Genomic DNA, 14735 nt, shown 5'->3' on the forward strand with positions numbered 1-14735 from the left:
TCTTTTACATAACCTCTAGGGATCTTACAGGAAATCCTCTAACTGAGATTGGGGCTAAAGCTTTTGCGGCTTCCTGGTACCCTCATGGCATGTAATTTTCTACTCCTTAGTATTGCACTCTTACAAACCTTTTTTTAATTACTTTTAAAATTTACTAGTAAATTAAAACATGACCAAAATTTTCTTTGCTGCTTGCGGGCACTCTATAATGAATTAAGCTATGTTAATGGAAACTGCACTTTTGAAGAAAACCTAGAAATCTTTCTTGCTTATAATAAAGATAAGTGCCATACATCAAGTAGACCAGGATCTACTCACACCACGAGTATCAATACTGAAATTTCTCCCTGGCCCCCCTATAGTGTGATAGGGATAGTAAATAAACTCATTTAGTAAGTATTACGCTCCTTTTTACTTGATGGTACTGGTATTTTCTGTATAAACCATAACAGGCGATGTAATGATAATACTTAATAAATTTGATTTTAATATTTTTCTGTACCTTTCTCCGAAACTCTTAGAATAAGTCTATTACCTGTGTTTACGTTTTCATCTATTTAGTACAACGGCCTTTTTTGTAGAGCATTGCATTTCATTAAACGTTTAAATATATCGGAGTTAAGGCTTAGGTTTAATAGAAAATATGTGGAAATACGAACTTTTGACTATAATATTTGCCAAAGAGCACGTAATAGCGTTCCCTCTCGAGTGAGCACTCTTCGTTAATGGATATCCCCTGTTATTCTCGAGAAGAGATTCAGAGGCAGTGTAATTGGGAACAAATATTAAATAATGATTATAATTATAATCAACTACTTCCGACTTGATTACGGAAATGAAACCTAAAAAAAATAACTTTTACTTTTCCGGTATATAGTAAGATAATCTCCAAAACAACTATTTTTCCTATTATCTGTTAATAAAAAGCGTGCTTTTCAGCTTAGGAAAAAAAAAAATGAAATAGCCTATTGGATTTACCTGCATCGTTTGCAAGCATTAGAAAATTTTTTTAGAGCAAATAGGAATTCTACCTTATGTTGCAGATATTCAAATACTGTACTTTCGGAATCTTGATTTTTTTATTGAAGTCATTCAGTAGAACGAAAATAACAAAGCTAAAAGAAATAAAATAAAATTTGTATCATTAGAAAAAAAATAACTAGTGCTCGCTTTATTATAACTTTTTAAAAAGTAAAGATAGAATAAAGTAGATTAAATAATGTCCTACTTTACAGAAAACCAAATTTATTAGTACACATGGATTTCTTATTATGTTATCTTATCGATAGCGTGTAAACTAAAAAAAGGTAATTAACTCAACTCTAACGAGTATGCAAAGGATTGCCTATCATATAAAGAAATAAACAAAGGGAACAAGCTAGAATTGGCTAAATTAATATAAAAAAGTTTCTATAGCCAAAACCAGCACAAGTATGAAAAAAAATTTATTGAATTTAAAAAATTAAACTGGAACACAAAAATTATTGGCTCTCTTTGCTAAATGAATATATTTAAAAAAAGAGCTATCAAAACTTTTTGGTAGAAAACAAGCTATAATACTGTTAATGAAGATTATGTTATTAATTTTTACAAACCAGCTTATTAGCATACAAAACAAATCATTTATTAAATAAATTATTATCAAGAGGAGAGACAAAACAACCTCAAAAGTTTTAAAAAGATACTGTTCGTTGTTCATTATTATTTAAATTAGATATGTGAATGACAATCAAGTATATTAACTATTACTGTTTATAAAATTAAATTACTAGCAAAGATTATGAATTTATAATAAACTATGTAGTAGTAAGCTATTATTAAGAAGTTTCAAATGAAACGCGCTTTAAAAGTTTTTAAAGAAACTTTTTGTAAACCATTTTAATTTAGAATAATGTAAGAGACAGTTAAGTATATAAGCAAACTATTACTTTGCCAATCTAACTTTAAGCACAACATGATTTTATAGAGTTATGTATAGGCAGAGAGTAAAAACGCATCAAAAGTTTAAAAAAAAGACTTTCTTGTTGTTCAAAGCTATTAAACTATACAAAAGTAAGTGACAATTATAAAAGTTTGACAAGTTAGTAAGTTATAAATTCATTTATTAGCACACAATGATTTATAAAAAAATAATAATCTTATAATTTAGTGTGTAAGCTATTTTTAAGCAACTCTTCATTGTTCAATTTTATTTAATTTAAAATACTTTAAGTGCAATTATAAAAGGTGAGAAACCAATACTTCTATAAATTCAGTAGTTAAAGTTTTTTAGTTAATCGCTATTAATTAAAAGTGTAAAAGTGTGTACTTTCTTCACTCTCTTTCATTAATTTTTATAACTATTTATATATTTTTATAAAATAATACTAAGAGGCTTTATTTGAAGTATTCTAATTAATATTACACTTATATTAATAAATATAGTGTAAAAAATTTAACTCAAACTTGAGTTTGTATTTACCTTTTACTTTATAAATCTTATTTCTATTTTTATTATATAAATAATACTAAAAAACTTTTTTTTTCAAGTATATTCATTAATAATTATTATAATATTATATACAAGTAGTATAAAAGAAAATAATGAGATTTAACTTGTGTACAAATTTATTCTTTTATAAATTCTTTATGACCATTTATTTTATATGGAATTAAATTTAATTAACAAAGAAGGTCTTTTTTTTAAAGTAATTTTTTAATAGCTGTACATTAATAAATATTATAAAAGAAATAAATTAAATTAAATTCTTAAGTTTGTGTTTACCGATCTTTATAATGTAATAAATTTTAATTATATAATAATACTAAAAATCCTTATTTTTATTTTTTATTGAAAGTTATATTTCAATATAATATTGATAAATAGTACACAAAAAAAAAAAAAGATTCATCCTGTGTACTTTTTGATTTATTATATAAAATCTTATTGATTATTGAATTTATAAAATTTTATTAATTAATAAATTATGTTATATAAGAACTAAACTAAATTCATCTCAAATTTATTTCTACTCATTATTTTTACTCATTCTAATTATTTAATACATAAATTATTACTATAAAATAATGCTAATTTAGTAACTATTTTAATCAATAGTAATTATAATATTAATAAATAGTATGAAAGAAGAATGTTAGATGCAAATTTTCTGTTTAATTTTTTAAGCTTAATATACTTTATTAAATAATTTTTTTACAAAATTATACTAAAATTTTTCTTATTTAAAACTTTGTTAATCGCTACTAAAAGAGTGTATCATTAAAAAAATTAAAGTTTGGCCAAATTAAATTATTATTATATGCACTTTTCTTCTAAACAATATATATTTCTAATTATAAAACTTTTATATCGGGAATAAATATTGTTTATATGAATAATAGTAAAGTATTTGTAATTTTTATTTAGATTTTTGGTGGAGTAAAATATTGTTGAATAATTTACAACGATGCTAACGTCTTGGATATTCTTTCTGAGGTTTGCGATATTTAGCACCTTTTTACCAACCCATAACAAATCCTCATAGAAATTTCATTGATTATAACGATGCCGTAGCGTAATGTGTTTTATCAAACTCAATGCATTTCATGTTTACATATTAGTATAACTGAAAAAAAAGTAACCTCATAGAATTCAGGTAAAAAATAGTCAAACAAGTTCACAGTTTACCTTTTATAACTTAACTCATTCGCTATATAATGAAATTAAAATTCGTTAAAGCAGCAGTAGTTTAATATTGGTACTCTGTGCCTTTAAAGAAATATTGATATTCTCCTGAATAGCTAGGCATTCTTTTGTATTGCGTTGTATGGCTTTTATTAAGATGAGCCCAAACAAATTTTTTTTTTGGAACAGATACAACGAAAAAACCGATAATTTCTTCCAAATATGATGCATCGGGACCCTGGTCAAAAAAAAATTAGTTGTTTTTCTGTATAGAATTTACCTGTTTAACTCCCCACCTTCAGGGTGCCTTTAAGTTAAAATGATATTTATATAAATAAAAAACTTACAACAGTAAGCAAACTTCATTTGTAAAGGTTATTATAAATAATGCATTTCTTACTGAAGGTGTCTAGTTGTTTATAAAAATTTTATGAATTAGTAGAAGGCTACAATTTTACTATATATCTCTATTCTATAGCACAAGTGCGTGGTTAAAACGCCAATGAATTTTTTCTAAGAATCAAAATATGAAATTTAAGATGTACTCCCCAAAAATAAAATAGCGCTGTCGAACGTGATAATTATCAGCATTGTTTTTCTCGTATAAAGAAATAAATATATAATTACTTAAGCCTTTTTTTCTTTGAGATTATATTTTGCTAATAAAATTTTATAAATTTTAAGTATAGAGTAAACTTTACTATTTAATTCAGTGAAGATATCTTACCGGTCATGTTAAAACACTTTATCACAAAAAAATCTTTCCACTTAAAATAAGGCAGAAAAGGAGCACTATTTCATGACCTATATAAGAGTAACGCGAGAGGGACTGCGCTTTTATTTTTGTATCGCAGAGGGAGCCAAAAACCTTCCTTTTACCTGTTCAGCTTTTGCTGTACGTTCTGGGAAAGCCCAAAGCCCTAAAAGATGTTCTCCCCATAAGAAAGCACTTAGCAGTTATACCGTATTTGTAAATGTGTGTGCCATGCATTAAGTACTGAAGTATCTTAAAGAAATAGTTGAGCATAAATTTAAACATTTGCAATTCTTTAGGCGAGCAATTAGTACCATCAAAATTCCAAATGAAGTTACTAGGTAAATATATAATTTTTTTTTTTTCAATTTAGCTAACATGCTTAAGAATAATAGTTTTGTATTAGGCCAAAACGTTTCTTACTAGGATATATATACATGCTCCTATACTTAATTATTATTAATAATATAATTTATTAAACATTTATTATAAAAGGAATATACCCAATTGCAATCTAAACCTCTCTGACTATGAACAAGTAGCAACCCTATTAATTTAAAAAATTGTATGAGTTACTCTAATACTACCATTATGAAATGGTGCGTTACTTTAAAATAAAGCGTCTCTCATTCAACGACTTTGATAGAATTATGCTTTCCAAATTCAGGTAGATAAAAATTTAAATTATTGAGGCCTATCAAAGACATAACAAATAAGTATGTTTTCTATAACAGTTAACATCGATCTATTACTTAAGACATAATTTCTTATTGGCTTTAGTTCCTTCAATTTTTTTCTTAAACTTAAGACAAATGATACTGAAAATAATATCAAGTTATTAAATTATATTTTAAATTAGTAATATACTCTAAATAAGCTTGTAGAGTTTTTGTAAATGCTGAGCCATCCTATCAGCTTTTACGGCTAATAATTATTATAACACTACGAAGAGTATAGCGAAACGGGAATTAAAAGTAATAATTGTTGTTTATTGTTTTACATTCTTATAATAGAAACTAAATAAACTTCGATCAAAATTATCTTTCATCAGTGCGAAAATTTAGTATTTTTTGGAAATAAAAAGTCCATATATTATATTACCCCAATTTCTTAACTCATGAAAGGAAAGCATGTGCCTTCATGCTTACTATTATAAATTTTATTTTAAGACCTTTAAATTAATTATATTAAGACGTTTACAAGGAAATGAAATTAAGTATATTAGCACCCAAACGTTTTCGAGTCTCTCTAGCCTGTTAGATTTGTAATTTTTTCTGTTTTATAGTAACTGGTTAGTATTTATTTTTAGAAATATTCTTTTTAATTGTATATATTACTTTTAAAGTTAATATTAGAAAATGAAACCTTGTATTGGAAAAGAATTCTGTGTTTTACTTCCTTATATATGTGAATTTTTTTTAATATTCGTATTCATTTAAAAAAATAGGCTATTTCAATTTTTTTTGGGTATTTAAAATAATATTAAATTTAAAGTCTTTACAGATAAGCGTACCGTTCAAGGGACGCCTAAATTATTAAGTTTAATAAGAGTTCTGATAGTAATAAGCTTCATGAGACCGTTTATTTTATTATAAAATATTTTTAATAATTTTTCTACTTAAAAGTTTGTTATAAATAGAGATTCATTACATGTAAAGAGTCAACTTCCTTTATATTGAAAATGTTCTGGAATATATTAAGCACTATGAGGTGGTGTAAAGCATAATTTATTCAGTTACACTGCTAATATGATTAACATATACCAGTAAAAAAAGTTTGAAAACGTAGTGTTATGTATCTAAAAAATTTCACTATAACTCGGCAATTCATAAAACTATTTACAATAATGGTTGGTTCCTAATTATTTTTCTTATTCATTCTGCACTTTTACTTATAATTGGCAAATAGGCTCTAAAATTTATATACCAAGAAAAGAGGGGTTGACAAGTGTTTTGAAGCAAGCATTTACCGTATCAGACTGCTCTTTAAACTTAAAGACAACTAACTATCATTTAACACCACAGTTTGACGATTTTCTACTTAAAAAGGGTTGGGCAGCTTTGGAAAACATTCGTTTCATGAAAAATATTTTTTATCAAATACATTATTTAAACAAAGTGTAACAGAAGACAAAAAGTTTTGTTAACTTAAACATAATTTTTTTGGAAACCGACTATACTTCTTTAAGAAATAATTAAACAAGTAACATTTTCATATTGCATTTTAAACACTTATTAGAAAATTGTCCACTAGTCGTGGTCGTTCTTTTAGCTCTCTTTGGGCGTTCCTATCCATTTTAGTATCGTAAAAGTTATTTTTTTATATTTATAAACCCTTGCTTCTTGATTATTAACATATAAGTAAAAAAAATATATAATTTTGCGAAAATCAAGAAAAATTATTTATATAAGCTATAGTTAGCGTGGAGAGCAGCAAGAATTTCTGATAGCCTGAACATGGTGGTTATTTCCAGTGGCGAGCATCTTGCGTTAATAGAGTCGCTAAGCTAGGCAAATAACTGAATACATGTATATACCAAGTAAGTTCCAATCTGAGTAATGATAAAATAAGCTTTGGTCACGAAATTGGCCAGTGGTGCGCTCAATGCTTAACAGAGATTACAATATTAATCGGTAAACAAAGTCCTTAAAAAAAAAATCTTAGCTTAAACGAGGGATTTAAAATAACTTTCGAGAATTGTAGGCCTAGAGGAACAAATTTTAATAAAGGGATGTATTAAAGAAAAAAAAAGTAAGTTAGAGGAGGGATACATAAGCTATAGCCGTCAGACGAGGAAAGTTTGGAGATTGGAACCTCAGCGGGTACCAGCTGCCTATCAAAAATGAGTTTAAAGTGGTTATTCGAGCTATTTTCGCAGAAATGGATGCAGCATCTGTAAAGGCGGATCATATGTTTTAAGGGTTCAACTCTTCTGAAAAAATAATTAAAATGCACTCCTTTGAAAAGGAAAGACAATCTTTACCTCTACTAGTCAAGGCGTCTAAAATGCGAAGAAAGAGGTAAAATTTGATATGTATTAGGCCTCTCGCCGTGTCGGTTGAACCCTTAAAAAGAAGCGAGAGGATTGGCCAGCTATAGATGTCAACTATTTGGACATACAGAATAATACTGTAAGTCAAGCTGTAAAATGCGTTAAATGCAATGGCCCTCACGGATTGACGCCCTCCACTAAAAGCGAGAATGAAAAGCCTACCTGCCTTAGTTGCCCAGGGATACATGTTTCAAATTGTAGAGGATGCACAACTACCAGAATATGCACCTTTAAAAAAAATTCGTAACAGTTTTGCAACTAAAGCTTCCAAGAATCCCGAAAGTTTTCAATAACGAAAATACAAGCTATGCACAGCGTACTAAACAGAACTTATAACCTGAAGCAACTAAAACAGCCCCCTAAACGATAAAATAGGGCACAAGGATCTAGCCTCCCTTTTTACTTGACTGTGGTGGTACACCTCATACCTAACGAATAGTACCTTTACCGCTAGAGCAACTTCGTTGAATTCCGCTTTAGACAATTAAAGCGGATTTTTCACAAGGTTTCTAAGTACCCTCTTCACTTTTTTCTATCTACATGTGCGAAATGCCACAATTATCGAAAAAATAGAAACTAGGCTCAATACGTTGACGACACAGCCTTATATTATAGTTCAAAATCCTCCTGTCTGGTGTTTAAAAACATACAGTCTCAGTTGACAGTGATTGAGACATGGTGTTCGAAAGGTAGGTTGATAATTAACGAGTCGAAAAGTAGCTTTGTAATTATAACAAAGGGAAGGATACTCCCCTAGTAGGTCTCTAGTAAAATGTCAATCCTCGAGGTAATAAGGTTAGTTATCTCAAAATTGTGCGTGACGAACGACTAAGCTGATCTCCACATCTTTCTTAAGTCGTTTCAAAACCAGAGAAGCTATAGCCGTGTAAAATCTCATACTAAGCAGGAAAAGCAAATTGCATTTAAAAAAGGTTTTCTAGCTATACACTCGCTGATGGCCTAGGACTCTATCGCTGTGCCTATTTTTAAACAAACATATTCATCGAATACAAATACTACAAAGTCGCGTTCTAAAATGGTGGTGGACGGCCCCTTCGTTTGTGCACAACAGCTAACTACATAGAGAGCGTAACCTCGAGCCTATTTAAGTTTATCATGTTTTACAGGCTCTTAATTATGACTTCCCGTTGGTTGCCAAGTACTCGCGGTCAAAACATTTCTTAGACCTATTGAAGGTGGGGGGAGGGGGGAAGGTTAAGGTTATAGTTTATTGTATTAACTTAATTATATATATATTTTTTTATAATATTATGGAATTGAAACTAATCCATCCCTTTTTTCTTCCTTTAAAATTTTAAATTACTTTGCTTTTACGTCTTTTTATTATATACTACTTAGCTATGATAACTCGCAACTGTTCTCCCTAATGGCGCATTGAATAGTTAGGAACTTGTGGTTTTTGCACCCTCAATTAAAGTAAATTAAACGGCAATCGATCTTAGTCACATCTGTAGTAAGCCAGTGCTATAAAGTGTGATACTTCGTCTTTTTGGTATCCAGTTTTCTCTTTTTGTTTTTTTTGTTCATTTTGCTGTTTTAGTTGTTTGTTTTTAAATATATTTCTTTATTATTTGGTTATTCATTCTATCACTTATTTAATCTATAATATATCCTTTGTGATTAAAATACTTGTTATTTTACCTATAATTTTTAGACTTGTTACTCGGATAAAAAATTACCTAAATTTGTTGTTTATTTAACTTGAAAAAAATTTTGAATAATTTCTTAGTTTTTGCCTTCTCTATTATTAAAAGTAATTGCCAAGTTACGCGTTTTAAAAGGGGATACTAAGGAAACCGTTTTACTTTTCTATTAATTCCTTTTGTTTTCGTCTTATTCAAACACTCGCTTCCTTTTTAGAAGGAACTTTTAATTTTAAACTTATACTATGTTCAAACTGACCTTTTCACGAGTATATATATTATTTGGAAGCAAACTGGTTATTAGCGCTAATTTTTATTAATTTATTTCATCTTGGTAGGCAACAGTTTGTAAAAATTAAGGTGGTTTAGACTTTCTGTATTACTACATTTTTGGCATTTGTTCTTCCTTCTTTAGGCATTAAATTTTATTTGTTTCTCTCCGGCCTTCTTTGAAGGAGACGTCGCCGACTTATTTAGAAAGCACTCTTGGTTCGTTTTCTCCTATTTAAAATTTGATTCTATTGGTAAGGGTTATCACTATCTATTAAATACTGATGGGCTAACGGCTGCTTCTTTTTTTTAAATAGTGAAGAGTTTGGTAAGTTAATATTGTTAGATATGATATCGAATTTAAGAAGATAGATTCTGTTAAATAGATAAGATATAGCGCGCATTGCAAATTACTTTTTTAACGTTAGCGACTTGCCAGCGTGCCTTTTATCAACAACTTACTCACATTGGTTGCACTGGTATTTTTTTGGTGTTTAATAGGAGAGGCCGACTTAATAATGTTATTTACAACTGTTTCGTATTTTATGCAATTATAACTCTTTAGAATTCTTGTTCCTCTGAAAGTTTGTCCGCAACCGGTATAAAAATTAACTATGAAAGTCATTGTAATAAGGAAAATTATATAAGAAATGTTATTCAGCATTCATCTTTTTTGAGTGATAAAAATATAGAGGGGCTTTTTTACCTTCAAAGCTTTAAGTATTATGAATTCTTATATAATAATGAAAAAATATAATAGTTATAACCAAAATTAACCAATGACCTGAACCTTAGCCTCTTCAAAAACTTAAAAGCAGGTATAGCCATTCAAAACTTTGGAAAAGTGATTGAATCAATTTTTATTGACGACCTTCCTTCAAAGTTCCGGCTTTGAGAATACCCACAGTTTATTTTTCTGTATTTTTGCACCTAACCGCAATACTATTACTTCTTTCATTAAGAACAATAACTTGGGTTACAAAAATTTTGGTGCTGACAAGATGAACTTTTACAGTACTCTTCTGAACTGCTTCAGACCTTACAAGAGTGGTTATTATCCGCATAACTCTGGAAGCTTACTAACGAGTTAACATTATGGTTACATCTTTGTTTCGAAAAAACGGCTAGTGCTGCATAAAAGAAAAAATTTAGTGTTTTCAAAGGGTTGGAATTTCTGTACTCCTCAAACGGATACCGTTTGAGTTTAACTTACCCATTTGGCATGTCATCGATTTTATGGAGTATTTCGAGATGAATGTTAAAAAGGTTACCTTTTCCTGTTTTGAAACGTCAGTTCGATCGCGAAAAGGTTGTAACGAAAGCATAAGCATATTTAATAGTTTTTTTTCTCTTCTGAATAATTTTTTGTTTTATAAGGTTATTCTTTAGATAGTATTGAAGAAATTTCTTTAAAAGAGGGTTGCAATGTCCGTTTACTCTCCAATCACTTTCCAAGTGTGCCGTGTTCATTTCGAACAGACCTTGTATTCCTGATTCTTCCTCGCGATACAATTAAAGGTCTTCCAGAAGAGAAAGTTCACTTATTGCAAAACTTTATTTAACTGGGCGGATTATAATAAAAGAATCAGTCCCTCTTTAAAGATTACCTTGAAAACGGTTTTATACATGGAATTTGCGGAAAAAAGCGAGACTAAGGACATTATTGTACATTCGAACATACTCAATTCTACCCAGTTAATGCTTCGACTTTAAAGTTAATACGTTTTCTTCGAGAGAGCGATTACAATAATGTTTATTTCTTTTAAGAGTTATATGCGTTCAACTTTCTTTTCCTTGGTTGGTAAATCATATTTAAAGCTTCCTTTTAGATGTAGGACTCAAATTGTTAGTAGATGTTTTAAACGCACTAATGAAGAATGTTAAAAAGGTTTAGAGAACATTTTAAGAAGAGGTCATATACCACCTTTAAAACTATTCCAGGAAATTAAAATTTTAAAGTATTAAGTTTAATTTAGTTGGATACTCAAAAGGAGCTACCATATAAGAAAATAGAGAAAAATTGTATAAAGTAACCTAGATGCTTGAGGTGAGGTCTAAAAGCACTGCTAAAGTTAATGGGATTTATAAGAAATGGAGTGTTTAATTTAAGGCCTAATAAGCATAAAGGAAAATTAAAAATATTTTAAGCTTGCCGATGATCTTAACTACAACTTTTTTCTATGCCGGTCCATTATCAATTTAAAAAAAATGCTAGCAAGAGGATAGAAGCTAATAGTTGTCGAAAAACTAAATTATTGGATCGCATAAACGTTTAACCCCAATAAATTTCTTATTAATAATGCCAGAAATCGTATATGGATAAATTTTATTTGGTCTTGATGGTAATGCCACTCACGCATACTTTGAGCCTGTTAAGCTTGGTGTACAGCTCGACAGAAATGGAATGCAGGCTTTTTCAAGCAGAGGTATGGAACAAGAGTTTGCCGACACACTTTACTTTATTCAAACACATATGCGTAATAAATTATCTCAATCTAGCAGTAGCTTGGAAGGGATGAATTCACCCCACGATGCCGTGAGGAAACATGGCACTGAGGTGAGCACACCCTATGCCCTACGTGGCGCGACTCTGTCAAGACCAAAGGTCTGCAAAAATGCGTCAAATGGATAACCTTAAGGTATGTTTGGGGATTATCAATGTACTGATAAACCTATTGACATTAAAAGTCCAGTATCTGACGTTTTAGATAACCCGAATGTAGCAGTGCCGCTTGTAGGAAGTGGAAGACCTTCCTTTGTATTTTGTTGATATCTCAATAGAAAGGGTTGATAGCATTACCATGGATAAACAAGATTAAACGTTTAAACATGGCATAGAAGGTTATAAGGACATAAGAAGTTGATTATTGTAAGTTTTTGGGAATAGCTCCTGATATGGGCCCCTAATGGCAATCTAGTTAGACTACATAATAGAACAGAGAAGAAATACAAAAGTTCTGGCTCTTTTACTTTAGAAAAACTTTAAGTTCTTTGTTTTACGCCGTCGCAGGCGCTTGTAGATTTATAGGAGAATTTTTAAGATTTTTTTGTAGTATATATAGTTAAAAAAATTATTGTTCAGGAAAAATATTCCGTTTTTTAATCTGACAATATTCTAAATTATGATTTCTAAACCAATAATAATGAGACTTGACAAGGCTTTTAAGGAAGCCAATATTGGTCTATCCTCCGTGCTGAAAAGTGGATTACCTCGGCAGTTGACGTGCTTTCAATTTTCTCTGACGCTCATTACTGCATAATACTATATATAAAGAGGTCTAAGTTTAATAGTTAAACTTTTTTAGCCCCAATAGGCAAAAAATTTACTGTCAACTCAATATGGGGGTCAGTATAAAATCAGTTAATTTAAAAAAAGATAAGCAAAAACTTATGCAAAATAAGTTAGGTGCGACTTACCCCAAGCTACGTGCTTATTCGTTTGCTCGTTCTTACAATAAATGTTAAAAAAAAGGTTTCATAAAGTGAATTGTACGGAAACTCCACTTCAAATAAGAACGGAAGGGCTTCCTTTAAAATAATGGTTAATAATATGCTGTTCGAGTTTTATTTTTAAAAGTTAGTTTGATAGGTTACTAATAAATAACTTTAAGCACTTGAAATATACACCCGCGCCGGGTTCAGGTGTTTTATAGGTGTGCTTCATTAAAAACTTTCTACTTTTTCTCTATGGATTAACATTCTTGAAGAGTTGAAACAATAAACTTCCATAAGGAGAAGAATTGTTTAAGATTAAAATGTAAACAGAGCAAAAACGATACAAAGTACTGAAAAGGGTATCGAATAGAGTGAAAAGGAACTATGAAGGGATGGCCTAGAACAAAAGTTAAAAAAAAGAAGTAGAGCATATTCCATTGAAGAGTTAAAGTAAATGTTCTTTTCTGCATAATAAGCGAAAATACACTCGCAAAGCAGGATTTTCTATTTTTTTAAACAATCACTATTAAAAGTAGAGGCATATATAAGTAACGCGAGATAAAATTTTGGCTAGGTAAAGTTAGTGACCTTTTTCGTAATATTTGCAGTTTTTATATGGTAGTAAGGTACTAAATTAAGAGCGTATATCATCAACCTTTTTAGTGGCACTTGTTAGTTCACCTTTAGAGAAGTACTTAACCCTTTGCCACAAAGAAAGCTTTAGTAGTAAGGAGCGGCAAACGGTTTATCTGTAAACTTTTGATTGAAAAGGAAGACCATTCAATTTTGTAGATAAAATAAAAACTAAGTTTAAAAAGAAACCTGGCCTAAAACAGTTTAAAAGGGTGCAAGAGTAGAGATTGAAATCTGTACAGAACTTGGTAATTACCGTTACTCCAATGTTCAGTAGGAAACACAAATGTCCCGGTCAGGAACTGCGTCATTCTTAATTTAAAATTGGCAATTTGTTTATTTTTTTTACCCTTAAGTATGTTAACTTTTAAACTAAGTCCCTCGGCGTTTAGTGTTTACATATCATTTAAAAGGGAGTACAAATATACAAACTTTCTGGTCCATTTTTTATTGAAAATCTTAGAGCCCAGTTTGAGGTTTGGCACAATGTGATAACAATCTTTATAATTATACACATATAAGCTTATATGTACATCTTTTTATAAAACCAGAAACTTAAATAGATACTTTAGCATTGCACGAAAGTTAGTCAAGCGTAGTAAATAATAATGTAATAAATTGCCTTCCTCTTTTTGACGTCTATGCTTAACCGTAGTAATTTTAACAGTAAGCCAACAACTAAACAAAGTTTCTATAAGTGGTTGTAATAAAAACTAGAAAAAGATCTTTTTAAGTCATAATTTCTTATATTTTTTTGTTACACTCTTAAAAGATGAAAAATTCAGTATAATAAAGTTCAAAATTGAAAAGGTCTTAAGCAAGCTCTCAAAGTACATTAAGTGCATTAGCCATTAAAGTTTCCATTGTCTATTAGTTGACAATAAAAGTTACAATAATAGCAATATTAAGTTACACCTATGATATGAATGAAATTATAAAAAAGACTCTTATTAATGTTGCTGCCCCTAATCTTAATTCTTTTTTAAAAAAAATAAAAAGTACTAAATCTGGCTAAAAGCCGCTCTTCCCGCTTCATCCGGGAAGGGCCCCAGTTTTAATTTTTGGCTTTCCATCTTTATAAAAATCGCATCCAAAGTAAGAATCAGTGGAAACGCACTCTTAGCAAGATTCAAGGGTTTAACTATAACCGAAAAAGTACTATTGACGCCAATAAGGACTGAAGCAAGGGTGAGCAAACAACCACAAACATCCAAAGTAACCAGAATAAAAAAATTGCTTTTTAAAACAGATTTTAGATGGAAT

The 14735-nt window shown here is 29.6% G+C and overlaps 1 long non-coding RNA gene across 3 annotated transcripts; it reads right to left on the reverse strand.

The window, feature by feature from the left end:
• Positions 1-12513: 12513 nt before the first annotated feature.
• LOC135120135 (uncharacterized) lies at positions 12514-13971 on the reverse strand. 3 transcript variants are annotated; one of them, XR_010278525.1, is made up of 6 exons: positions 13905-13971; positions 13662-13822; positions 13191-13595; positions 13010-13126; positions 12822-12932; positions 12514-12666 (listed from the first exon to the last, which is right to left on the reverse strand). It is a non-coding gene; the product is annotated as an uncharacterized LOC135120135 (long non-coding RNA). The 3 variants fall into 3 exon arrangements; XR_010278526.1 differs by having other exon boundaries at positions 13662-13784; positions 13838-13957; XR_010278524.1 differs by having other exon boundaries at positions 13662-13957.
• Positions 13972-14735: the final 764 nt, after the last annotated feature.

This window comes from Zophobas morio, unplaced genomic scaffold, assembly GCF_036711695.1.
Source record: "Zophobas morio isolate AGI-343-1 ecotype UQ-CSIRO unplaced genomic scaffold, CSIRO_AGI_Zmor_V1 ptg000345l, whole genome shotgun sequence".
Lineage (NCBI taxonomy): Eukaryota > Metazoa > Arthropoda > Insecta > Coleoptera > Tenebrionidae > Zophobas > Zophobas morio.